Here is a 26,214-nt window from a genome sequence, read left to right on the forward strand (position 1 = left end):
AATTCAGACTTCAGATTGTAACGGAAACTGGAACAAGAGAGCTTTTTTCCTGGCTGGCTCTCTCTCATTTTCTCACAAGCCTCCGGACCCACTGAAGACACATAAACCTCAAGAGAGAAAAGATTCCTACATCGAAACAAGTTAAAGCATGCACTGGGCCCCAATGAACAGCAAGACTTACCAGCAACCAAAAACTCCACATTGAACTCAAAGGATCATAAATAACTACCGTATATTGCCTCAAACTTTTCCCCTTTATTCTTTCTACTTTTTCTGTCTCTATCTGCGTGTGTGTTTATAGCGTATGCATGCTAGCATGGTCGCATTGCGTATTCGCAGTCGTTAACTGGATTAGAGTTTAAGAATAATGAAATTCCACCTTTCTTGTTTAAATCTAAGAAAACCTGTCTAATTGATTTATTTGCCTTACAATTGGAAAGCGGTGAACAAGGATTCACTGAGGGGGAGCTAAAACACAGTGTTTTTAAAATTAAACCCTGTTACGGTTAAACTAGGCAAAGGCTGAGAGGGAACCCCAGACCCCTTCTCACCTGGTCGTAACAGAAATTTGGGGGCTAGCGTCCTGGATTTGACCCACAGCCAAATGAGAAATTGGAAGTGGGAAGCCAAATTGATCCCATCAAAAAAGAAAGAAATATTTCAATACAAGTTTTCTTGTGGTTGTGTGTACTAGAATACTAACAGGTGTAGACTGAAGCTAGTAGCTCCCTAAGCCAGGGTGAAGTAACTTGGGATAAGTTAAAAGTACTGTCTATGGAGGAGTTGAGAAAAATGGCTGAGCAGTGTGGGATCACTGTCCGTGCTAAGGCTTGAAAGTCTGAACTCCTAAGGCTAGTGGCCAACCATTTTCCCTTGAATTTGAAGATGCAGAAACAGGATTAGAAGTAGACCTCGACAGGGTATTGCTAGCAAAGATACAATTGGAACAGAGGAAACTTGAATTAGATGACAGGGAAAAAAGAAAGCGAAAGAGAGAGAAAGGGAAAGAACCTTCCAGAAGGAACGTGAAGAGTGAGAGCTAAGGCAACTTGTGTTAACTAGGGGGCGACAGAGTAATGCCAGTGAAAGCATGGCCAATGTGGAGGAGCGTAATTAAGGGCTGGGTACAGAATTGTTAAAACTTTCCCAACTGAACCCAAAATTCAATGAGAGAGACCTGGAAGTATTTTTTGTGTCTTTTGAAAAACTGGCAAGGCAGTTAAAATGGCCAGTTGAGACTTGGACTCTGTTGATACAAAGCAAGTTAGTAGAAAAAGCCCATGAGGTTTATTCCATGTTGCCAGATGAGAGTTAATCCAACTATGAACTGACAAGAGCACCCCTAAGTAATATATCAGTGTTTGGAGGACTCTCCCATACACCTGGAGTGGGGCAAGCAAGCCCATAGTAATTCTCAGGTACACAGGGGCCACTAGATCCCTTTTACTGGGAAAAGGCTTGACCCTTCCCCCAGAGAGTGCAGTAAACACCAGAATGGTGGTGAATGATATTAGAGGGCAGTGTATGCCTGTCCCAGGCTGCCCAGTCTGAAGTTGAAGCAGAGGGAGTCCGTGATTACTACTATCTAACGAATGAGGTACTGATGAGGAAGTGGAGTTCTCCTCACAGACCTGAGAACAAGGAGTAGTTCAAGTTAGTGGTGCCGCAGATGTACTGGAAAGAAATATTAAGAATTGCCCACAAGACTACAGTGGCTGTACATGTAGGTATATGAAAAACCAAAGCCCACATAAGACAGCAGTTTGACTGGCCAAAATTCCACAAAGAAGTGGTGGAGTACTGTAGGAGTTTCCACAGGTGCCAGATTGAGGGGAAATCCCAAGCTACAGAGGAAACTGCATCCCTAAGTCCTGTATCAGTGTTTGGAGGAACCTCCAGAAGAGGGCTGGTGAACTGTAAGGGACCCCTGCCAAGAATAAAAGGGGACAAACAGGCACAAGACTGGCAAAAGGTTAGAAAGGAAAGGGGAAAAAGGGACTAAAAGGGCAGGTTAAAGGAAGTCCAAGAGAAATCCCGAATGGAAACCCCTACTGTCCGGTCAGCCAACCGTGAAATATTTGAAAAGTTTGACCCCATATCCTCCTATGTAATTGCAGACTAGAAGCACCCCACCAGAGTTGCTAACAGCATTTACATGAAACTGCAGAGACAAAGGGCAGAGAAACTGTGAGGGTGATGCCTCACCTAGTCGAAGTGCCACAGGAGAGTACAGTAGAGCCTGGACAAATACCTGCAAGCAGGAGTGTCCCAGAGGACAAAGGGAAGATTAGCAAAGAATCTACCCCCACAGCCAGGAAAAAAGGGAACCAACCATCCCTCAAAATGAAAAGCCCTTGCATGACTCATCAAAGCACTGAAAGAGAATTTCAGAGTGGAACCACCCACTGCTGATCTTCATGAGCAGAACTCTCACTTAGGGCTAATTAAATCTGACCCTCTCCCTGCAGACCTCAACAAGAACAAAGACACCTGAGGCAGTCATGGAAATGTGCAACCTGAAAAACTTCCCCAAATACCTCATGTTTATTGGGATGCCAAAAAGGGCAGTTTAAAGCAGCACTGCTACCAAGAAAAGACAGACTGTAACAACTATTAGGATTTCTGACTGAATGAGAGAGAGGCATGTGTGTTTTCCTGTACTTATCTTCTCTCTAGTCCCTTTCAATAAAATGCTCTTTTCTCAAAAATCGCTTTCATTCCACTGGTTGTGGAGGTGTCATGAAGACCCCCACCTGTCAAGAATGAGGCATATTAATTTCATCATACAAACATTAATTTTAAACTTGCTGCAGTGAAGAAATTACTTTAAAAAGAGATCACTAGACAATTGACTGGAGGACATTCGCATACTAAGAAATAGTTCTTGGAGAGACAAAAGAAATGCTCACTGATTCATTTAACAGAGAATGGACTGGGCAATGGTGATCCAAATCTTGTCGGGATAAGAGACAGCACTACAGATATTGCCTCAAACTTTTCCCCTTTATTCTTTCTACTTTTTCTGTCTCTATCTGAGTATATGTTTATCGCATATGCATGCTAGCGTGGTAGCGTTGCGTATTCACAGTTGTTAACCGGATTAGAGTTTAAGAATAATGAAATTCCACCTTTCTTGTTTAAATCTAAGAAAACCTGTCTAATTGATTTCTTTGCCTTACAATTGGAAATTGATGAACAAGGATTCACTGAGGGGGAGCTAAAACACAGTGCTTTTAAAATTAAACCCTGTCACGGTTAAACCAGGCAAATGCTGAGACGGAATCCCTAGACCCCTTCTCACCTGGTTGTAACAAAGGCAATAGACATGCTGCTGTTCATAGTTTACAGGGTGATGTGTGGGCATCCCGTGCATGTGCTGGAAGCATTGTGGACAGATTGTGATGTCAGTCAGCATATAATATTGCTTTGGCAATGTTAATGTTAACACTGTTACGACCAGGTGAGAAAGAGGTCTCGGGTTCTCTTTATGCCTTCACCTGGTCTTACTGTAACAGTTTTTTTTTTAAACACACTGTGTTTTGAGCTCCCCCTTGGTGAATCCTCATTCACCACTTTCCAATTATAAGGCAAAGAAATGAGCATAGACAAGCTTTCTTGGGTTTAAAGAAGAAAGGTGAAATTTTCTTAAAATTTAAACTTAAACTCTAATTCAGTTGATGCCCACAGATAAATGATGCACCCACACTAGCATGCACATGCAACACACACATGCAAATAGAGACAGAAAAGAGCAGAAGAAAAATAAAATGGAGAGGTTTGAGGCAATATCTGAAGAGTTTGTTACAGTTCTTTCAGCTCACTGTAGAGTCCTTTTGTAGTTGATCTTGCTTTTCGTTGGGGCCCAGTATTCTTCTTAAACCTTGTCCACTGTAGGAGATTTTTCTCTCTTGGGGTTCATGTGTCTCCAAAGCTGGTGAGAAAGAGATGGGAACAGACAGGAAAAGAGGAGGTCTGCTTCAGACCAGGAGCCGAGAGCTTTCTGTCTATAAACACACTGTTTCTCCAATTTAAAACTTTCAGTTCAAAACTCTGCAACAGCCAGTTAGTCATGTGACTAAACTGCTCTGACCACGTACGTTCTCTGTATTGGAAGCAGGGACTGGTTCCTTTGTTCCAACACTGTCTGCAACTATGCAAAAATGTCTTTCTGGCTAGGGGCCTGGCAATTCCTTGTAATAGGCCCTCTTTTCTTCCTAGCAACAATTTGAAACTTAATGTCCATGTGGCGAAATTAATGTGTCTCATTCTTGGCAGGTGGGGGCCTGCATGACAACACCATCTCTTAAACACACACAGCTGAGCTTGTGATCAGCTGCACAGGGGCCCCTACCCCTACCACTGATGTTGTTTAAAGGTCTCACCATAGAACTTTCAGATGAGGTACGTTTGACTTTCTTTTGCTGTTGCAGCATTAGTAGAACTATTTTGTACTGTGTTATTCAAGGAGCTCACTCAAGTTCTTTTAATCAGGAGGGATCTTTGCAAGCAGTTGAGTGAATTTTGAAGGCCTCTAAGCAGAAAACTTGCTCTCAGACATGGGGGCTATAATTGCAGTTCCTCTTGGGTTGCAGCATGACTTGGAAATGGAGCAGAGGCAGCAAAGCAGGGTGGAAGAGGACTTTCAACAGAAGGCCATATCCACCCACGGTCTTCAGAGAGCATTTCCCCCACCTCCATCTCAGCCAAGAACAGTGTCTGACATGGCTACACTTCACCAAGGAGGTGGTTACTTAACTGTGCCACCTCCTCGAACTGGACCTGCAACTGTAGAGCAGGGCAATGATGGTGCTGCCTGTAGCCATCAAGGTCACCCTCGTCCTCAATTTCTATACCTCAGGATCCTTCCAGGCTGAGGCTGGTGACATCAGCAACATGGCTCAGTTCACCGTGCATCACTACATCAGGAAGGTCACAAAATCCTTGTAGGCAAAGACGAGGACTTCATTGTCTTCTCTCTAAGCAGAGAGAAGCATGAGGAGCAGGCATGTGGCTTTGCCAGGGCATTGGGAATCCCAATGACACTGGGAGCCATCGACTACACGCAGATGGCTCTGCGGACACCACATCTCAATGGGGAGATGCACAAAGGGTTCCACTCCCTCAAAGTGCACTTGGTGTGTGACACAAAGCATCATACCGGTGAACGCCACTATCCTGCCACCACGTCGAGCCAGAGGCCTGCTGCTTGGCAGCAGGGCTACAACACTACACGTGGCTCATGATACCCCTCGTCAATGCAACCGCGCATAGACAGCGCTCCTACAGCAAGAGTCATGCTGTGACCAGGAACATCGTGGAATGGGCCACTGATGTCCTCAAACAACTATTCCGCTGCCTGGACAAATCAGGGAAGTCCTCCCATACTCGTTGGAGTATATCTCCAAATTTGTGGTGGTCTGCTGTGTCCTCCAGAACCTGTCAAACATGAGGCCACATACCTTGATAACAGGCCTTTGGAAAACACATCAGGAGGAGGAGGAGAAAGAGGAGGAGGAGGGGAGGAAAACAAGGAGGAGGATGAGGAGGAAGGGAAGAGGTATCTGGGATGTCATTGCTGCGGATGGGCTGTCCATGAGTGTTTCATCAGATTCCGATTCCCCCTAAAAACACCCCCAGATCATCATTGCTCCATAATTCCTCACCTTTCCAACCCTCTGCTACAGACCATCACAGCATTCTCTTGGCCAAAATTCTGAAGTGAAAGACAGCACAAAAGAACCATTCCATAACAACTTTATTTGACAACACTTCCAATATGCATACAAAACTCAATTATTCACCCTTGTGCTTTCTCTTAGTGCCTGTTTTGCAGGTAACTTTGCCTGGCCTAGTGCTCCTACAAAGTGCTACCCCAGTGGCTGCAGCATGGCTGGTGGAAGGCTGCTGACTTTCAGCAGGGACTACTGCAGCTGGCCTGGCAGGGCACCCTGGAGCAGCTCTGCACTCTGACCACCCAGCTTTGGACTGCATCTGATCTTCCACGATAGAACTCAGATGTTGGGTGGCTTCTGCCTGTGCTGCAATGGAATCTGAGACATCGGCTATCAGGCTGGGTCCGTAAATGTCATGGAGTTGGTCACCATTTCCATGCTGGGAAGGGTGAGCTACTGGTTCTGCATGAAGGCCTGTGCCACGTTCGACCCAGAGTCCTACATGCTACTCGACAATGATGAAAGGGTCTGTTGTAAGCTTGTCAATGAACCAAGCATTTTCATGTGCCCACCCATTAGCCTTTTCTGGGCACCGCCACATTAAACTCTTCACCTGAGTCCTATGCAGTAAAGTTCATCTGTGATCTCACCTTCGGAGGAGCTGGCACATATGTAATTCTTTCCCCTGGCCTTGCTATAGTCCACTTGTGCCCAGTGACTCACCACATGATGATCCCACCTCTATACTACCCTCTAAAGTACACGCAGTGTCAGTATCTGAGCGAGTGACTGCGAGCATCAGAACAAGTGATGGATCTTCTTCAACAGCCATCTGCTCATCCTCTCGACTTTAACATCAAGCTGCATTGGCTGACCAGGCAATAGTTCTTGGGTATCTAAAAACATGAATGCAAAAGGGGAGGGTTGGGTGAGGGAATGAAAGGTGAGTGGAAAGCAAGAGATGCATGGTTATAGCATCTGCAACTTGTATTTCATACCAGATTGCAGGATGAGAGTGAAGTGGGATTTGAAAAGGTGCATAAGGCAGGAATATACTGTCATCCTGAATGGTTTCAGTAACACCGGTTGCAACAGCTTTAATGACTGTTGTGGCTCCAATTCGGAGCACTGATTTTTCTAAGCGGCTCAGAAGATGCCGCCGTGCCTGTTTCCGACCAGTTTTACTGCTCCCTCCTGCTATGTGCCATCTTATCCTGCAAGAGACAGGGAAGAGTATCAATGGGTGTGTTGCAAATCTCTGGGTGATGCGTGTAGTGTATTGTATTGAACTGGTTGAGCTGGTGTATTTTGATAGCTAAGCATTTGTATACTGTCTCTCTGCAGTAAGACTCATATTAGACTTACCCAGTGAATACACAACAGAAAGATGACAACGGGATGGGATTGAACTCTTTTCTCGAACATTTCATTTGAGAGATGATCTGAAGAACATTGTGACACACTTATTGGAACTCTTAAAGTCAATTTCGAGGAAGTTTGGGTGATTTAAAAGATTGCTTCATGTGTCAGCACATTGTGTTCAAGTACAACTTTGTGAGTCAGCATGGTACATAATTGGAAAAATATGACACTGAAGACATATTTTGTGACATTGGGGGAATTCAACCTTAACAAAGAGGACTGGTGTAATTATGAATGAAGGTTACACATTTGGCTGCAAGCTAATAAAACAGGGGATAAGGATAAAGTGAATGTTTTCTTCACTATGATGGAGCCAGATTCTTTTGAGGTGGTGTTTAACCAATGTTGCCCACAAGACTCCAGTACTTTGGTACTTTGGACTATTCTGAAATTAATGAAATCCTGGATTCATATTATGGCACAACTAAGAATGAAATTGCACTTCAAATTGCATTCCATGGAAGGAAGCAGTTGCCAAGTGACTCTACTACAGATTATATTCTTGAATTAAAGAAACTCTCATCACTGTGGTTATGTCACAAACTTATAAGTCAATCTTAGAATCACATTGGTTGGAGGTCTAAAGAACAGTAAAATCCAGGCCAAGCTTTTATGTAAAGGCAATAAGCTGACGTAAAGGAGGCCTGCGATGAGGCCACAGACATGGAAATGGCAGAAAGAGATAGTTGCAGATTGCAGGAAATTCTTTTCCTGAGCTGGCAGGGAGGTCCACTGGATTTCAGTGGGAACCAAGCCACAGAAGCCAAGCTCACAGATTCAGAGTCAGAAACTTAGATGCTACTGTTGCCATGGTAGCCACCAACCATAAAAATGCCCCCATTACCAGTCAAAGTGCTATATCTGTGGGTCATATCCAGATGGCATGCAGAAGTAGTGGAAACAGTATTGCTCCAGGTTGTGGCCAAGCAGCAATAGGTCGAGGCTGTGGTATACCTAAAGCTCGTTCAGAAGCCTGGAAGTCCCCAAATGCAAACATGATAGATAGGGATGTTATCAAGCAGGAAGATCAAGAGTTGTACTCAGTCAGAGAGCAAGAAAAACAGCATATGGAAGATGAGAGAAAAAGGGCTGAAGATATAATTCCAGCATACACAGAAAAAATGAAAGTTGGAGATTCCCAACTTAACCTTCATCATTGATGTAGTTGTGTCTGTTACCTCAGAAGGAGAGTACAAGAAATTCCTAAGCCACATTCCCTAATGTAAAACTGGTATGAAACTGACCAGTTATTTCAATAACAGTATTCCAATGTTAGGTGAAGTTAGTGTTAGTGTGGAATACAACAATGAATCCTATTACTTGTCATTGGTAGTAGTAGGGGGGAACAAAGTCTCGTGTATGGTAAGATATTGACTGAAGAAAATACAGTTAAACTGGGCCAAATTATTTACAGTAGGAATCAGTAAGAGTAGGTCTGACATTGAGGAAGTGTGAAAAGAGCACAAAGTGGTCTTTGAGCAAGGAGGGCCAAATGATCCAACCAAGGTTCCTTTCATTCCACGGTCAAATACAAGATAACCATGGGAATGAGTATATGTCAATTGCTTTGAAGTGGAAGGGAAAGAGTATTTTTCTTTGGTCGATAGCTATAGCAAGTGGAAAAATGTTGAGTCTATGCCCAAAACCACAAGTGCAAAAACTATTGAGGTTTTGAGAAGTTGGTTTGCAATTTACAGGTTGCCAGAGATGTTGGTGTCAGACAATTGTCCACATTTTATGTCAGAAGAGTTTGAAATATTTCTGAATAAGAATGGAGTCAAAGATGCTCTAATACCACATCACGTAGCATCAAAATGGTGTGGCAGAAATGAGTGTACAAATTGTGAAGAGGTCTTTGCAGAAGTATTTGCCAGGCAACAAGCTCGACTAATTTCCATGTTTCTCTTTGACACAGGCTAGACAATTTTCTGCTCTCTTACAGAATAATCCCACAGGCTACAATAGGTTGCTCACCTTATAAGTTAGTTTTTAAACATGCTCTTAGGACAAAGTTTAGCTTTCTAAAGCCTGACATCGATAGCAAAGTAAGAGAAAAGCAAGACAGGGTGAATATCAGTCATGATGCTCAAGGCATGAAAATTAGAGAGTTCAGTGTTGGTCAGAAGGTCATGGTGAAAAGCCACCGAGCTGATGAGAAGTATGTGTTTGGCGTTGTTGTAAAAAGACTAGGCGCATTCACATATCTAATGAAGATTGGAGAGAGACTCAGTCAGTGTCATGTAGATCATTTGCTTGAAAGAGGAAATCTGACAAAGGGACAGCATGAGAAACTTCCTAAAGTCCAAATTCCTACAGTCCGAAGTGAAAGCAACAAAGAAACTGAAAGTTTGCTGGTATCACAGAATCCATTGGTAGAGCAAAGGGAGTCAGGGTCTTTGATTAAGACTAATCAATCAATTTCAAAGTCCCAACCATTTATAGGAGTTGGTAGTCAAAGTCAAAGCCAAAGTTCAGGATTGACACAGTCTGAAATGTTGAGAGAGCAGAGTCAAACTACTGGAAACGGAAGAAGATACCCAGACAGAATGAGAAAGAAGCCAGATAGGTTAATTGAAAATATGCAGGAAGGAAGAAGAAATAAGTTGTTCCTTTCATTAATTTTTGTCAAATAATGATATTTTTTGTAAAAGCCATACTGGTGTTAGGATTTTTTTTTACATATAAATTACTCTAGAAATATTTGTTATATATGTTTTAATTGTGATTGCAGTAACAAGCATGCAACCCAACCTGTTAAATTTCAGGGTATTGCTATTGTATTCCGGGAATTTATGTTCACGTACCATTTTACAATATACAGTATAAGTTTTTTTTTCAAGTGGGGAGGAAGTGTAGTATATTGTTATTGAATTGTCTGAGCTCATGTACTGTAGTAGTTAAGCATTTGCATACTGCTTCACTGCTGCCCTCTCTGTTGGGGAGGTGTAAATACATGCTGCACAGTGGCTAAGACTCATCTTAGACTTACTCAGTGAATACACAACAATGTGCCTGTCATAGCTGAAAAGCTAGAAGTATGTGGAAGCTGTGAGATGTGGGTATGAGGCTTGCAGTAGTAGTAAGTGTGTGAGGCTGAGGTAGAGCATCTCAAAGTTAGGCGTGAGTCCTGACTGCTGGAGATTGCAGTGATGGGAGTGTGTTGCAGTGTTAGTGGTGCAGTGGTGCAGTGGTTGCAGTGTTAGTGGTTGTGTTAGTGGTGCAGTGGGTAAGATATGGCATTTGAAAATGCATTCACTGACCTTGACCACTCGTGTGAGGTCCTTGAACTTTTTCTGGCACTGCAGCCAGGTCTTCGAGACAAGACTCTTTGCATTGACCTCCCTGGCTATCTGCTGCAATCCCTTTGCTCAAGGGCTTCCTGGCCCTCTGCTGAAACATGACCTCTCCTGCTTTCCACCTTCTGCAATAAGACCTCCAGTGCTACATTGGAGAACCTGTTACTAATTCTATGTAGGAGGCCCTCAGAATGCTGAGGCCCTCCAGACCTAAGGCATCCAGAGGAAGACCATCAAGATCATCCCCAGCCAAGGACAGCAAGATCAGCTGTCTGCCTCCATTTCAGCTGGCAGCATGGAGGAGCACATCTTGGGAGCTCACGCAAGGGAATAAAGAAGTGCACATAGAATCACAGGGTTATCACAGGTGATTGTGTCCTGTACATGCAAAGGTTAGGGTCTGTTGTAAATATGAATAAATCATTTATTAAAAGCATAGTCGACCACCCTCCTCCACAGTCAAGCCTTTGGCCCTTCACTGCAACACATTCTGTATGAAGAGGCTGGAGGTAAAACAACACGCTGTGAGGGGTCAACTCTGGAGCTTGACCAGCTCAGTGCTGCATGACTGATAATTGAGGGAGGGAGGGAGGCAGGAAGGGAGAGAGGAAGGAAGGAAGGAACTTGGCTGCATAAAGCTAAGTATTTATTGGTCAAGGTACAACTGGCAGTAAGGATCAAAGGAAACACAAATGTATAAGGCCATCGCGAGCCTCCTGGTATGTATCGCATGGCTACTCTCCTGCAGTCTCTGGGTCCTTCATCTGGCCTGGCTTGCCCATCGTCCCCCTCTGCATGCACATTGTCCGAGGAGGCAGTCTACTCCTCACTTTTCTCGATGCTCATCAGTTCCCCCCTCTGCAGCGCCAGATCATGCATTGCACAGCAGACCACCACAATACGGGACAGTCTTGCTGGGCAAACTGAAGGGCTCCACCGGATCGATCTAGGCACCTGAATCTCATCTTGAGGAGACCAATTCCTGCTCTATGGTTGCTTGCGTTGTCCCATTGCAAGCATTGTACCTTTCCTCCACATCAACGCGTGGGTTCCTCACAGGTGTCAGTAGCAATGTCCTCAGTGGGTAGCTTTTGTTTCCAAGGATCCATCCCTGAAGGCAGGAGGGAGGCCAGAAAAGCTCTGGCACCTGGGACTGCCTCAAAATGTAGGAATTGTGGCAACTTCCCGGGAAATGTGCACAGACCTGCAGGATCCAATTACGGTCATCCTGGTGATGAAGGCAGCTGGCTGGTGTTCAGGAGCCTTGATGGCCTCGATGACACCCTGCACCTAGAGGAATCCAGTGATGGCCCCAAACCATATGGCTCTCTCAGCCTGAGAGTTGGGATCTGTGCAGAGGCACACATATACACCTACCCTCCTGAAAAGGGCACTGGGGATGTCCTTGATGCACTGATGGGCCACTGACTGAGAGATCCAATACATGTCCCCAGTGGATCCCTGGAATGATCCAGAGGTGTAGAAGTTCGGCGCCATGATGACCTTCAGCGTCACTGGCATTGAATTTCCACTAAGTTCCCTGGGGCACAGATCGTTACAGTGCATAAGTCAGTGATGGCCTCCCTGGGGAGGCGGAGTCTTGGTTGGCACTGCTTCACGGACATCTGCAGATAGTTGACCCTTGACCTATAGACCCTCTCTGGAGGGTACTTCCTTCTGCGTGGTGGAGCCGTCTCCCTTTCTCCTCTGTGCCCTTCTCCACTGCTGCTGATCCTCCTGTGGCCTCACAGGTCATTGCGATGCCGCTGCAGGTGCCTGGTCCTCCCTCTGCTGCAATTCATCTTCAATGGGGTCCCTTAAGCCTGGATGAATGAGGCCAGTGAAACGTGGCCTCTTCCTAAATGCTAGTCCTTCATCCCCAGCAATCCCACTACTTGCCTCCACGTGAGCATTGCTGAGATGGCACATGCCTATTGCCCCCCTTGCAATGGCCCCCCTGCAGCTCAGATGTCCTTGCCCTCACTCCCCACACAATACGCGATGCCCTACGTTTGCCACTCTCCCTGGCAGACGATGGTTACCCTCCCGATGGTCTCCCCTTTCAGCAAGATATGATCTCTCGACTATTTTTTACCTCATTGAAGGTGGCAAGCATCTGAAGCCCCACGAAACCCGTGCGCCGTTAATAAATTTCAAAATAAAATCGCATTCATTTGGCCTCTTAACTATCTTAAATACCTGCTCGCTGTGTTGCCGTGGGAACTCCGCCCTCCATCTTTGCCACCATCGCTAAAATTGGGATGGGAGGTCATGACATCGGACTTCCTGTCCGACGTGTCCCACCCCAATTTTATGTCCCCACCACCCTCCCCTCCCCCCCACTTCCAATCCCATCTCTTGGGTCCACTTAAAATTCGGCCCATTGTGTAGAAAATCAGCTTAGGCAGTATCTTATGAGCTACCTGTTACACACACCATCTAATATTTTGTTCTACTGCGGTCAATGGCATTTAGATAATGGGTGACCGATATTTTATTGCTCATTTTGCACTGCCAAAGATGAATTTTTACCCCAAGATAATTCTTTCATGTTATGAATATGGATGTTCCTCACATAATGGAAGAGCACAATACATTTTTTGCATTTTATTTAGTCTGAAAATCTTTTCCATCACGACATATGTCTATAGATCAACATCAATCAGAAAATCCCCTGCACAAAACTGAAATATTAATTTCACACATCGGCACAAGCACCAAATACTATATGTTTTAGGGTGAGTCATGCAGTGCGAATGGATTTTTAGCATAGTGACTCAATATCAAGCTAAAATTTCATTAAAATCTGGTGACTCACTCATGTAACAAATATAATTAGGGGCAGAGATTTTCCAATCTACTGTATTTGCCTTACAGGACTGCAGAATTATTCTGACAAGGTAGTGGAGAGAAATGGCTGGCAGGAGTGAGGTAAATTGATAATGCATCCTTTTGTCATCACATTAACGAAACAAAATATACATTGCATTATACATGAATAAAAATGTCCTCACCCTGCTCAAAGCTCACTTTTTCAATTATGTTGTGTACATACACAGTGAGTGAGGGCTTCCATCCTGCCTGCCTTCATTAGATGAAACATAGTACAAATATCAGTCAGACCTTCCTACACTAGATATAATGTAATGTACCAGGGTGAAATTTTCTTTCATTAAATATCACACAGTGCAAGTGCCATAGCGAGAACATCCTTCATTATATATCATGTAGTGTAAATACCATGATGAGACATTCCTTCATTAGTTATCACACACTGCATGACAAGGAGGTATTTCATTTGTAAGTATCATGTTTCGTAAATACCAGGAAGAGCTTTGAGATACATTATAAGTAGCAGGATAAGACCTCCCTTCATTAGATATTACACATTATAATTAGCAGAATGAGACCTTCCTTCATTAGGTATCACACATTGTAAGTAGCTGAATGCAACCTCCCTTCATTAGATATTACACACTGTAAGTAGTGGTGTGAGACCTTAATTCATTATGTATCACACAATGAAAGTTGCAGGGTGATACCTTCCTTCCTTTATTAGAATAATCAAGCAAAAAGGCAATTGCAAAGTTATTGCATACAGAATGCAAGGCGCATTGAATAAAAAGACATAAGTCTGATCAATAATATAATTTTAACAAACTTATTCTCTAAGCTAAAATTCACAAAATATTTTTTAGCCAAATGTTGCTTCTTAATTTTTAACTATAAATATTTTAAACCGCTTGGAAGTCTCATTGGTTAACACAACAACTGTTCTTTTTTCCAGGATTTAACACTTTCACTTTCTAGCTATAGTAGGAATGATGCAAGTTAATGACAACGACCTGGTCTAGCAGAATCCTAAGAAACTAGGGATTTTATCATAGTCAGATACTGAAATCATTACACCATTGGCTTTTGCTAATCCTCCATGGACAGATGCAATTTGTCTTTTCTCAGAACTGCAATTAGCAGTCTGTAATGAAACCTCTTAAGGACTCCACAGTTCTGGTAAAGCTGTGATGCAGTCCAGGAATGCACTGCCATTCTGCTGCTAACTTCAACTGTCCATTAATTTTTATCTTTACTTGGTGGGTGAAGGCAAGGGTCCTCTGTGGGCTTGATGAGGCAAAATTGTAAATATATTTCAAAAATAACAAGTCCCCAATTTACTACACATAACTACAGAGGAAATCTTTGTCCCTGATTTCTAGAAGCCAAGATGGTACCCACTCTCAAATGAACTGTGAATAAGCATGATCTCTGGATTTTGTTATGAATTACTTGCAATGGAAAAGATGAAGTCTTGCGTCCAATGAGCCCTACTTAATAATGGCTATCTTTGGAACTATGCTAACAAGTTTTAGACCAGTGAAGCAGTCACACAAGGTCAAATATAAATTATTCAGCCAATGTTGCATTATAATTAGCTGATTATCATAAATATATGAGTTGACCTCCCATGGCACTTGTCATGCACAAAAATAATTGGCGTAGATTTTCAACATGCTGCCTGGTACCTCCATTGAGTTCAGTGGAAATAAGAATTGGTAATGTCCTGCACTCTGTGTCTTAGCTCATCCCGTAGGTATTTTAATAAAAAGAACACAAGGAAATGACATGTGAACTGCTGACCCACTGTTGATTGGCTGAGGAGGCCAGTTAAATTAACATCAGAGATTACTTTCATTATACAACATTTTGTAGCAGTTAGAATGTGTGATAAGCAATTTTCTCATGTGACGTTAACATTTTGCATTTGTGAATGCTTATCGATCTGAATTTTTTTACTATTTAAATGATTGGAATATTAAGTCCCTGGATTAGGTGAAACTGGGTATGAAATTCATTGTTGCAGCAAAGCTGGAGGTGGTGCTACAGAGACCCAATGTTGCTTTGCTGGGGCATGTTGTATCACCAGCCGCTTCCTGTTTGGACCATACAGCATTGCTTCAGGAAAAGGCCACAAACGGGGACATTGCCAGCATAGGCCGGAAGACTATGAATACTATCCTGATAATACATAGCCCAACTCCGGCTGATACAAAGCCAGGATACCAAATTTGAAGCATGGAGATCCAGGCAATGAATTCTTCAAGCACTCATCAACCAATAAGCATTGAGCTGTCAGGTAGGCCCTGCCCTTGCTTTCCTTAAAAAAAACAGGTACTCAAGTTGCAGGTAGGGTATTTTTACAAACTTCTGCTATTGCGAAATGTCTAGAAGTATTCTGGAGTGCTTTGGCAAGTGCTGTTGGGAGTTCCTGAAATTGCCAGAGAATGTTGCTGTATCCTCATAGGAATGAAAGAGGGGTAGGTGACCTGCCCACACAAGGCTATAACAGGTATGGGGGCAACTGTGGCAGTGCCCCTGGGTCTGCAGCATTGCAAGGAGATGGAGCAGAGCTAGAGGGAGCAAACTCTGCATGATAGCCTCTGCAAACTTGGGGAACCAGATTCCTCCATACTCCTTGACAGTGACAGGAGGCTGTCTGGCAGGCCAGCTAATGCATCCAACATCTCGCTCTGCATGCCCATCAGCACTCTCCTGTATGCTGCCCCATCGAGGTCCTCATCTGAGTCCTCTGCAGCAGAACTCTTCTGTGACCCTCTGGTGTGGTGGCAAACAAATAATCCTTTACTAGGGGTGACCCCTGGCAGAGGCCAAGAATACCAGATACAGATCCTGCTCCCCCGGCCCACCAACCCCCAAGCATGCGCACACACAAAAATGGCTATGAACTTAATCCCTGAAGCCTGCCAATATGATTAATTAAAACAAGCATGGAGCACTGCAATTGCATTTTTTTGCGTACTGAATGAGCTTTATTGATTAACTCAAAATATCGGACCTAAGGGCATCTGGTAGCGGAACGGGGCCAGATGCGCTGAAATCCAGACTATCTGGTACAAAACCAGAGAATGACCACCCTATCCTTTACCCCTGCAGCCGAATCATGCTTGGATGACTCAGCACATGCTGATTCCAACTCTATACTTACATCCAAGGTATGTGCAGTAACTAAGCTGATGACTGCGAGTGACAGATCAAGTGTCGGGCCTCCTCATTAGTGCTGTGCTGTTGCTCTCTTGCCTCCTCCAGGGGCTACTGCGGCTGGGCAAATGTCACTTCTTGGGTGTCTGAAAGCAGGAAATCAGCAGGGGAAGGTTGGAATGAGGGAAGGGGGATGGGATGGAAAGCAACACATCCATGGTCACACCATCAGCAGCTTACTCATTCCGGATAGCAGGATGAAGGTGAGCTGGGAGCTGGGAAGGGGCATAAAGCAGGAACATACAATCTGTCTGAATGTTCTCAGCGATGCCAGATGCCAAAGACCCCGCTGCAGCTGGCTCCATAATGCTGAGAGCCATCTCCTCCATAGGGCTCAGGGGATGCTCTGTACCTTCATCCTGCTATCTACTTTATTGTGTGCCACCTTCTCCTGCAAGAGAGAGGTGAGAATATCTGTGATTATGTAACACTGTTTTGGGTGATGTCCCTGAATAGGTGAGTGATGGGTGTGTGGTGCATTGAGCAGCGTGACAGGTTGGTGTAGTGGTGGGTTGAAATTATGTGAAGATAAATTCACTGACCTTGAGCACTCATGTGAGGTTGTTAAGTTTCTTGCACCACTGCTGCCAAGAATGGAACTCCCTGGCAACCTGCTACCACTCTCTTCTGAAGTAGTGCTTCAGGGCCTCCTGCCACCACCACCCACCCTCTTCACCCCTTAGAACCATGGTGTCTCTCCTCCTGCCCACCTCCGCCACTAATGCCTCCAGCACCTCATGCATCACCCTAGAATCCTCTTTCTGTCCAGGTGTTCTATTTTCCATCTTTGAAATTCCAGCAATATGATTCAGTGCAGCTTCCCATTAAGAGGGACAGCCTGCCTTTAAGAAGAGCAGGCTGGCTGCACTCTGTGATCTCAGCACAATGTTGATCAGTCCCTGAGTAAACACAGAGGCAGCTAGCAGCATGAAAAAGAAGCCAGAACCTGGAACCCACTCTGCCCCATACTACTATCTGGTAAATGAAGTGGGCGCACCAAGGTTGCGTGCTGCACACCTTCAACAGAACCGACACAGGCAGAGTGCGAATCGTGACCCCGCAGCCAAAAAATAGGACAAACAAATTTTTAGCCTACACTGTTAAATGGCTTGTCTGTGTCCATATTCACATTTTGAACTAATGGCCTCAATACTCATCTACCATCCGTCACAATTTTTACATCAGGCAATATCAGTGCGTCTGAATGCCTCGTCATGGATAAATGGAACACTTAAGTGACTGTTTCAATACTCTATATGGGCCAGGAGGAACAGGAATTCTTCTCCAGGCCCTTCAAGGAAGCCTTTAGCTTCCCTCAGCCTCAATCTCCAGCCTCCCCCCCCCACCCCTCCCCCACCAGTCTTCCTGATTGCAGGACTCTCAACTGCCAATCTTTCCTTCCTCTTGATTGCTGGGCTCCAAATCCAATGATCCACGGCTGTAAACTCCTGCTGCTAGTGTTGTCACTGGCCAGGCTGTTTATTTGGTTGACTGCTGGGCAGGAGGTGGAGCTACAAGATGTTAATGAGGTTCTGCCATTAAGTTCGACAGCAACTCCATATCCCTAGCCTCGTCAGATTCTTTCGCTGTTTTTGGCCTTACCCACATCCTCCCCACACTCTTCCCCATTAGCATTGTAAATATGGGTGCCAATGAGTCGATTAAATTACATCAGTTTAAATATTGTAGGCATAATAGGTGCTTTCCACAGCAGGTTGAATTCATGGCAGGCCATTCTTGTGTACCTCCCATCGACCAGCTCAAGAGGGACAGTCTTTGGATCAGGGCAACTCAAAGAATGCCAGGAGTAGATTTCCTCTGTCACGTGAATCATAAAATTATTTTTGATAAAATATTTATAATTTATTTCCCGATAGTACACACACAAAAACTCACTTCACTGAGAGAGAAGGTGAAAATTCAAAACTTTTTATAAAAATCACCCAAGGTGCTGGAGTTTAGAATTTTACATTTTATAATTCTCTACCTTTTAACATAATATATTGATATCTGGAGGTCACAGAAGGAGGCCATTTGGCCCATCGAGTCCATGCCAGTCTCTGTAGAGCAATCCAGTCAGTCCCACTCTCCCCTCTATTCCTGCAGCTTTGTAAGTTTATTTCCCTCAAGTACCCATCCAATTTCCTTTTGAAATCATTCATCATCTCCACTTCCACCACACTCATGGCCAATGAGTTCCAGGTCATTACCACTCGCTGCATCTCTTGCCCAAAACCTTATAGCTGTGTACTCTAGTCCTTGTTCCATCAGCTAATGGGAACAGCTTTTCTTTGTCTGCCTTTTCTAAACTTGTCATAATCTTGTACATCTCAAAACACATTGATGAAGGAAGAGCAGTGGATGTGGTGTATCTGGATTTTAGCAAGGCGTTTGATAAGCTTCCCCATGGTAGGTTCATTCAGAAAGTAAGGAGGCATGGGATACAGGGAAATTTGGCTGTCTGGATTCAGAATTGGCTGGCCCACAGAAGACAGAGGCTGGTAGTAGATGGAAAGTATTCAGCATGGAGCTCGGTGACCAGTGGTGTTCCGCAGGGATCTGTTCTGGGACCTCTGCTCTTTGTGATTTTTATAAATGACTTGGATGAGGAAGTGGAAGGCTGGGTTCAGAAGTTTGCCGATGACACAAAGGTTGCTGGAGTTGTGGATAGTGTGGAGGGCTGTTGTAGGTTGCAACGGGACATTGACAGGATGCAGAGCTGGGCTGAGAAGTGACAGGTGGAGTTCAACCTCTAAAATTGTGAAGTGATTCATTTTGGAAGGTCAAATTTGAATGCAGAATACAGGCTTAAAGACAAGAATCTTGGTAGTGTGGAGGAACAGAGCGATCTTGGGGTCCACGTCCATAGATCCCTCAAAATTGCCACCCAAGTTGATAGGGTTGTTAAGAAGGCGTATGGGGTGTTGGCTTTCATTAACAGGGGGATTGAGTTTAAGAGCCACGAGGTTATGCTACTGTTATTGTGTTCAGTTCTGGTCGCCTCATTATAGGAAGGATGTGGAAGCTTTAGAGAGGGTGCAGAGGAGATTTACCAGGATGCTGCCTGGACTGGAGGGCATGTCATATGAAGAAAGGTTGAGGGAGCTCGGGCTTTTCTCATTGGAGCGAAGAAGGATGGGAGGTGACTTGATAGAGGTGTACAAGATGATGAGAGGCATAGATAGAGTGGATAGCCAGAGACTTTTTCCCAGGGCGGAAAGGGCTATCACCAGGGGGCATAATTTTAAGGTGATTGGAGGAAGGTTTCGGGGAGATGTCAGAGGTAGGTTCTTCACACAGAGAGTGGTGGATGCATGGAATGCACTGCCAGCGGTGGTAGTAGAAGCAGATACATTAGGGACATTTAAGCGACTCTTGGATAGGTACATGGATGATAGTAGAATGAAGGGTATGTAGGTAGTTTGATCTTAGAGTAGGTTAAAGGGCCGGCACAACATCGTGGGCCGAAGGACCTGTACTATACTGTACTGTTCTATGTTCTATGTTCTATCAAACCTCCCCTCTAACTCCTTTGCTCCAGAGAGAAGGATCTCAGCTTCTCCAACCTAATTTTGTCATTAAAGTCCCTCATCCTGGAACCATTCTGGTAAATCTCCTGTGCACCCTCTTAGGGATCCTCACATCCTTCCGAAAGTGTGGTGACCACAACTGGAGGCAATCCTCTAGATGTGGCCTAAACAGAGCTTTATAAAGGTTCACCAAAAATTCCCTGCTTTTGTGCTAAATACCTTTATTTATGAAGCCCAAGATCCCATATGCTTTGCTAATTATTCTTTCAATATGTCCTGCCACCTTCAAAGATCTATGCATATGAACATCCAGGCCCCTCTGTCCCTGCTCATTCTTTAGAACTGTGTCATTAAGTCTATATTGCCTCTTCTCATCCCTTCTGCCAAAATGCATCACCTCACATTTCTCTGTATAAAATTCCATCTGTCATTTGTCTGCCCATTCTGCTGGCTTATCTGTCCTCTTGCAGTAGATTTGTATCATCCTCATTCTTTGCCACACCTCCAAGTTTGGTATCATTGGCAAATTTTGTAACTTTATTCTGCATTCCAATATCCAAATCATTTATGAATATCAAAAAGAGCAGTGGTCCTAGCACTGAACCTTGTGGAACACCATTGTCTACCATCATCCAATCTGAAACAAAAACACTTATCATGACTTCTTGTTTTCTGTCCTTAAGTGAATTTTTTACCCAAGCTGACACTGACCCTTCTATTCCAAGATCCTCAATTTTGTTAACCAGCCTTTTGTGTGATACTTTGTCAAAAAGCTTTCTGAAAATCCATATTGGCAATATCCATTGTTATCCCTTCATCAACCTTCTCTGTTACTTAATCAAAAAAATCCATTAGATTAGTCAAGCATGATCTAACTTTTACAAATCTGTGCTGGCTCTCCTTAACTCAAACCTTTCCTGTTGATTTTTTTCCCTCATTATTGCTTCTAAAACCTTACCCACCACTGATGTTAAACAGACTGGCCTGTACTTACCAGGAATGTCCTTACAGCCTTTCTTGAATAAGGGTGTCAAATTTGCCACTCTCCAATCCTCTGGCACCTTACCCATATCTGGGGAAGATTGGAAGATTATGGCAAGCCCTTCCACTATCTCCACCCCGCTTCCTTTAGCAACCTGGGATACAAGCCATCTCAACCAGGTGACATCCACTGTAAGCATAGCCAACCTTGTCAGTATATTCTTCCGATCAATTTTCACTGTATCCATTACCTTTGCCATTTCAGCTTCTACCGATATATTATCAGCATCCTCTTCCTTCGTAAGCAACAAGTACATATTAAGTATTCTAGCCTTACTCTGCGCCTCAAAGCATATATCAACTTCTTTGTCCCTAATGGGCCCTACCCCAGCCTTTTACTACACACTTACTATTTACATGTCGGCAGAAGATTTTTGGTTCCCTCTTGTGTTAACTGCTATTCTATTCTCATATTCTCTTTTTGCCATCTGAGTAACAATGTGGATTTACTACCACTACAATGAGCCTGGTGGTCTAGTTTGAATCTACTAACAGCTCCCAATTTTATAATGGGAAAGTCCTCAGTGTTGGTTTCAGTAGAATTTCTAAAGGATATCCCAACCAACATATGCACAAGACACGCATATATCTCAACCTCTTTCTGTGTCTACTGTATCTGCAAGGCATCAGTAGAAAGCAGTCAGGAGTGTGTGTAGATAATGTGGGCAATTTGGGTTCCATCAGAGAAGCCTGGACATCTAAACAGAATCCTGAACGTTAATTAAAATATACTGGGGCCTGTTGCTGCCCAATCATATCTACTACTTTCATATCTTTAAAAGGGTGAATATTAGTGCTTTAGTTGTGGAATTATTTCTGACTTCTTATTTTGAGTACCTATTTCAGAGCTTCACACTGCAGCAAATGAACAATTTATCAAACTTAGCACCTAATCAAGAGACCTTTTGGTGTTTTGAAAATAAGGTACAGCTGCCAAGTCTAACACACGGTGGAAATTTTTTTGACTTTGTGTGGTAATGTAAAACAAATTATAGCAAATCTGCTGTCCATTTTACATCTCTCCCAATTTTATTTTCATTCACTTCAATAGAAATAAAAATTTGGAGAGACGTAAAACTGACAGTCTATTCACTGATCACCCATTTTACAAATTGTAGTTGATGGCTCAATCTCTGATTCTTTTCTATCGAGTCAAGGGTCCCTCAGGGTTTTATCCTCCCGCACTCTCTCCCTCCTCCATATGAATGACTTCATCCACTCATTGTAACCCATTGCATTGCTGATGATTCCATTATATGTTCAGGATCTTCCCTCAGGTCATGTATCTGTAGGGCTTACAACCTCCAATCCTTTTGCAGTATAACAGCTGAATATTAAACATTGATCTTCCCCAGGCCCTGCAATGAGGCAATAAAAAGCTTGCTACTTCCAATTTTTCAAAGGCACAGCTCTTCAGAACTCTTACAAGATGAACTAACAGCTACCTTTTCTTGTCTTGCAAAGGAAAGGAAAAAACTAAAACTCCATTTGTTATTAATGCTAAGCAATCCTTTAAAGTACAAGGTTTCAGTGATTTGATAACTGAAAACCAGGAACAGCTGCATAACAGAAGGAGCCAGAGAGCCTTGTTTTTCAGGTGCTTACAGCATTGATTAAGCAATCCTCAAGACCCCATGAAAACAAAAAAATTGACCTGGAAATTCATTCCTCTCTGAAAATGGATGAGCAGGAGATGCCCGCTGGCTGCATCCACCTGTCATGTTGGCTCATTATCATGCCTCAGGTATGCAGAAAGCACTACCTAAACTATTTGTTGACTACACAGCTGTTAGGAATTATGGGAATTGGGACTTTGCTGATGCCACTTAAAGGCAGTCAGCATCTCTGAAAGGATAGGCATACTCTGGTGCAAGACAAAAATATGTCAGAAGAAAGAAATGGCTGCAAGACATTGGACCCTAGGGTTTCGAATGCTGCATATGAGACCATGGTTCAGGTGGCGGACAAGAGGAATGACAGGCTGAGATAAAACAGAACAAGGACAGCTGGTGTAAAGTGTAACTACCTTCTTAAGCATAACTAACTTGAGCAAGTGTTAGATAGGAGCAAAATATGTTAGGTAATCTAAGAATTAGGTTTAGATAATCATGAAATGAATAATGTGAAGGAATAGTTCCAGAGTTAGTCAAATAACAGCAACATTATAAAGAAGACTATGATAAGCTGTCTCCAGCTTAACTCAGTATGTATTACAGAATTCAGCAGTCTAGAAGACTGGTATAGATAAGAAATAGGATTCTTTGGAACACACAGCTTTGTGCCAAAACCAGTCAGGTGACATCTGCTGACTCTGCTTCAAACATCACTCGCATTAAGAATCTGTACAGTAGGTGTGTTACAGGAAAGTTTTACATAATGGAATGAAACCCTCTGTTAGGTAGACTGAGCATTAGGAACACTTACATGTTAACTAATGTTCCTAGTCCCCAATGAGTGTCCTCCAGGTGAGTGTATAGGCGTATAGCTTGTTGGTATTAATCATGTGTGGTGTCATTGCAGAACCATAGGAGTGCTGAGATGATTTTTTTATGAGACATTACTACAGTGATATTGTTTTGAAGGCAGCTAAAAGCAATCCAGAACCAGCATAAACCTATAGGCAGAATTCAGAAATCAGTTATAGAATGCAGAAAACAGGCAAAAATAAAGCCCAGAAGTTAACCAACAACTAAAAAAGACAAATCGGCAACTAGTATGTATATAGTGAATGAGCCCTTAAAATAGAGGTGCTGAAAGGTCCTTGCTTGCTTGATAGACCCATGAGAAACTGTGCAAGTTGATCACCTAGAAAATCAAATGCTGGGACAGACCAATTTCCCAAATGGTCTTACCACAAGTGTAGATTCATTAATTACATATGATATTGAGGCTTTCTAATGATTTTGGTATGCACCTTGAATGACTACAGAGGTGTCTGATGCAATATGGCAGCAGGTAAAATTCTGGCATGCGCGCATTCTGTCTGACATATTGAACTCACATGTACCCATTTTGTATTTTTAGGGCAAATTTGTAGGTCAATCTTTCAACCAGATTAGTGGCTCGTCATCCTTAAAAAGGAAGCATTTCTTGTAAAGAATAGATTCTAAACTGACAAGTTTTGATAATTATTAGATATTTTAGACACGTTAACCAACATCGCAGACAGACACAACAAAAGCCTGCTAAGTGCTTTTAGTTTATATTGAGAGGAACACTAAAGTTATAAATCCTGAATTTAGTCTATAAAAGACATATCTATCCAAATAATGTTTGACGCTACACATAAAAAAGACATTGACCCTGAACTTTCTGCTATTGTGCCACTGTAACTTCGCCAGAAGTGCTGCGGAAAAGCCATTTGCACACATAAACAGAATTAATGGAAAGAAAAATCAGGCAGAATATATAGCAGGCAGTTGATTGTTGCATCTTCTATCTCCATCAAAATTGAACTTTACCCAAGTAGTTCAGAAAAATGAATCCAGCTATTGCTATGTTTTATTTCCAAACCCAGTTAAGCAGAAATTTCCTCCAATTAAATATTAGGAAGACTGAAGCCATTGTCTTCAGCACCCACCATAAACTCTGCTCCCTAGCCACTGACTCCATCTCTCTCCCTGGAAATAGTCTGAAGCTGAACCAGATTGCTTGCAACCTTGATGTCATATCTGACCCTGAAATGGGCTTCTAACTATGGCCTGAAATTTACACCACCCTGCAGGAACTGGCTGGAGGCGGGAGGGGGGGTTATAAAATTGAGTGGGAGGCGGGGGGTGCCCTTCCTGATGCCTTCCCACCCCCACTGCAATTTTAGGAGGGGCAGCAGCGAGAACCAGTGCACCCGACGCAAGATAATTAAGGCCAATTAACAGACGCTTAAGGGCCACCTCCTGCCGCCGCTGGTATATTACCAGCGATGGTTGGGCAGTTCAGGGCTCCCAGGAGGCAGCTCAATAAACCTGGTGCCCCCCTTGTGGGCTGGGGGGAGGCCCTCCTGATCGGGCACTCAGTGCCCCACAGAGACCCCCCACACAGCCCAACCGGCCCGCTGAAATACACTCCCCCCATCATCTCCCACTGACCACCCTTGCCTCGCCGAAGCCCGGCTGATTGTTCCCAGCTGATTGTCTCCAGTGAGGCCCCACAAACTTACCTTTTTTCCGGGGCCAGCGTCACTTTTGCTCCTCTCCCTGGCTGCAGTTCCAGCAGTGGTCACCACTCCCGGTGGCGCTGCTGGGATTGTGAGCTGCCAACCCACTGACTGGCAGGCAGATCTTGGAGGCGGACTTCTTGCATCAGAGGGGTGGAAGTCCAGCCCGAGGCCAATTAAGGGCCTGGGCCACATAAAATCACAGCGTGGCCCCCAGGCCCGGCAGAGGCGGGCACGACTCCGACTTTTTGGCCGGTGGGTGGGGCCTCCACCCAATGTAAATTTCCCGTCCACATATCCACGCCATCACTAAGATTATCTTTCCACCTACGTAACATCATCCAACTCTGCCCCTGCCTCAACTCATCTGTTGCTGAAACCCTTTGTTACCTTTAGGTTTGGCTATCCCAGCGCACTCTTGGCTGGCCTCCCATCTTCTGCACTCTATAAACTTGAGGTCTTTGAAAATTCTGCTGCCCATGTTCTAACTCGCACCAAGTCCTGTTCACCCATCACCCTTTTGCTGGTTGACAAGCTTTAGCTCCTGGTTAAGCAATGCATCAATTTTAAAATTCTCATTCTTGTTTTCAAACCATTCCATGGCCTCACCCCCTACCTATTTCTGTAATCTCCTCCAGCCCCACAACTCTCTGAAATATCTATGGCCCTCCAATTTTGGTCTCTTGCACATCCCCATTTTAATCACTCCACCATTGGTGGCTGTGCCTTGAGCAGCTAAGGCCCTAAGCACTGGAATTCCCTCTGTATACCTCTTAGCCTCTCTACTTCTTTCTCTTCCTTTAAGATGCTTCTTTAAACTCACATATTTGGCAAAGCTTTTGGTCATCTCTCCTAATATTGCTTAATATCAAATTTTGTCTGAAAATTTTCCTGAAGTGTTATGAGTGCTTCCATTTTTTTTGTTAAATATGAGGATTTGTGTTTTAAAACTGAAAAAAGATTCCATAGATGCTAGAACTTTGTGTTTGTTTAAAAAGAGGTCATCAGAAGGTCTTTTGAACTTGGCTTGTAAACAACAGTTACTG

This window comes from Heterodontus francisci, chromosome 4 (assembly GCF_036365525.1).
Source record: "Heterodontus francisci isolate sHetFra1 chromosome 4, sHetFra1.hap1, whole genome shotgun sequence".
Lineage (NCBI taxonomy): Eukaryota > Metazoa > Chordata > Chondrichthyes > Heterodontiformes > Heterodontidae > Heterodontus > Heterodontus francisci.